Here is a 2,500-nt window from a genome sequence, read left to right on the forward strand (position 1 = left end):
GGATTGGGGGGGGTGGGTATGGGGGACTTTTGGGATAGCATTGAAAATGTAAACGAGGAAAATACCTAATAAAAAAATAAATAAAAAAAAAAAAAGAAAGAGCAATTTGTAAAAACATTTGGAATGACAAAAAACCCAGGATAACAAAAAATATTCCCCCAAATAAAAGAACTTATGGTTGATATTTTTAAGTGCAGGACATATTTGATACATTAAGATTAGATAGCTATCATGCTTTTTTGAGTATCTATGATAAAATAATGATCTTCTCCTTATTTAGGCTTTCTGTTTTTGATATATATTTTTTAATTTTATTCTCTGTGCATTGGTGTTTGCCTGCATGCTTGTCTGTGTATGGATGTGGGAGCCACTGGATCTGGACTTACAGACAGTTGCAAACTACCATGTGGGTACTGGGTATTGAACCCAGCTACTCTGGAAGGGCAGCCAGTGCTCTTAACCACTGAGCCATCATCACTCCAGTCCTATCATAGCTTTCTTTATAATGGAAAGAGTTCCGTATTGGGCATTTGAATAAGTAAGGAAATGTTTGGGGTCTTTTCGAAGAAAAAGGTCATAGCTTTGCATAGTCGACTTTATCTTACATCTAAGGAACGAGGATAGAAAATAGTGTAGAAAACTTAAAGATTATATATAAATTTGAAATCATGCATGTAAATGGTGAAAGGTTGGACAATCTGAAGTGATAGGGATTTTTTTTCCTCCTTTCACAAAAATCATTTGGAGCTTAGAGCAGGATATAAAATATGGGTCTGGTTAAAATATGACTGGAATTATACAAGCAAGGAAAAAACCCTGAGCAATAAGCATCATTTGCACAGAGTTTGCATAGCAGAATGCATAGGCAAATTATTAGTTAGTTTTTGTAGCTGAGAAAAGGTTCAAGTGGGGCTCAAGGCAGCACTGACCCACCTATAAAGCCATGCTAGTCTCTAATGGTAGCTCTTTCTGTTTTTTAAAATGAAGAAGTGATAGTCTGGATTTCATGTGTTATCTTTAAATTGCTGAGGAGGAATTTTTGTAAGAAAGGCCTGGGTAGTCTGGTGGCAGCTGGTTTGTGTCTCTTGTCAAAGCTCTTAGAGTTAGCTGCCACTGGGGTAGGTGGCAGTATTCTCGCCCGGTTAGTAGGCTCTTCAATGGTCTTGGCTCTATTTAACTTACCAGCATTTTGGAACCACTTTCCCTCTAGGAAACAGAGCTCTAAATTATCAGGACTTCTCTTTGGTTCTTACTCAGCAGATACTTCTAACGTGGTCTCCTGGTCTGTGGGTCTTCTCCTGTTTGGATTTCCTAGCTCTTTCCCCTTGAACTTGGCCCCAGCTATTGCCAAAATTACAGATTAAGTACACTTGTTCTGTGTGACGTACTTTTAGCCTGTGGTGTTTATACTCTGCCCAGAGTGAGATCTGGTTCGCAGTGCAGCACCCGCCTGAAACAGCTGCTCATTCTTCTGGTTTTGTGTCTCCCCTGGACAGTAGTTAGTATGTGTTTGCTTTCCTTCACTAGCCCCAGGTTTTTGAATTAGCAAACATTAGAAATTGTTACATATTTGGCAAGATGACTTGCCAAATGGTTATACCATTAATTAAATGAAACTGTTTTATTTAAATGAAAAATATTTAATTTGAGCATGAGCACATTGATGTTATTAATATACTAAGTATGGGTGTGTATAAAAAGTTTTTTTGTGGCTCCATTCTTTGCTTACTTGGAGGTACCTAGATAAGCTAAATATTATGAAAGTTGAGGTAACAACAGTGACTTAGAGAAGAAAGTTAGTTAAAATTGCCGTATCCAGGCTGAATCGAGGATGACACCCGCAGGCTGTATGTGTTTTACATAAATAGGAAATTAGTCAACAGACCCTGGGGCTGAAAGCTGACATAATTATCACTAATACACTTAGTAGTTATATTACAGTTGTGTAAATTTCTTAGAGCACAAATAAACTTGACGACATTATGGATGATTCTTTTCCCCTCACCAGGGCTATGTCAGTGACTGAAAAATCCAATGGTGCAGTCCTGACTTATTCTGTTATTCACACTGAATGCTTAGCCCCATGCCAACTAGAGATGTGTGCATTTGTCTTGTTTCTCGCCACGCTTGGGGCTAGGGCAGAAAAAATGCATCGGAAAATTCTGTTTCCCTACAGACTCTTCCTAGCAGTGAGTGCACTTGATTGAAAGAAGATGAACAGTTTGTAGCTGAGTGTTTTGGGGGTCTGTAGGGGTTTTTGTTTGTTTGTTTTTAATTGTTTTGTTTTTGCAGGCCACCTTGATAGTTTTCTTGTATGTATCCCAATGGGTGTAGTGGAGTTTCCACTGGTTGCTGTCTGTTCTCCTGCAGACATCTCCCTGGAGATAGATGGTGTCAGCACATGTGACTAGTTATGGGTCAGAAGTTGCACTGTCTTGGGAGGCTGATCTGCTGCCATTTCTTGTGTACTTACACCGAAGCTTTTGGTATGTTTTTCATT

General features: G+C 38.8%; 1 protein-coding gene across 14 annotated transcripts in view; it reads left to right on the forward strand.

Annotated features, from left to right (window-relative positions):
• Positions 1-2,500, forward strand: part of Lmo7 (LIM domain 7) — a 206,428-nt gene that overhangs the window by 195,015 nt on the left and 8,913 nt on the right. The window lies entirely within an intron of this gene.

The sequence above is a fragment of the Mus caroli genome, chromosome 14 (assembly GCF_900094665.2).
Source record: "Mus caroli chromosome 14, CAROLI_EIJ_v1.1, whole genome shotgun sequence".
Classification (NCBI taxonomy): domain Eukaryota; kingdom Metazoa; phylum Chordata; class Mammalia; order Rodentia; family Muridae; genus Mus; species Mus caroli.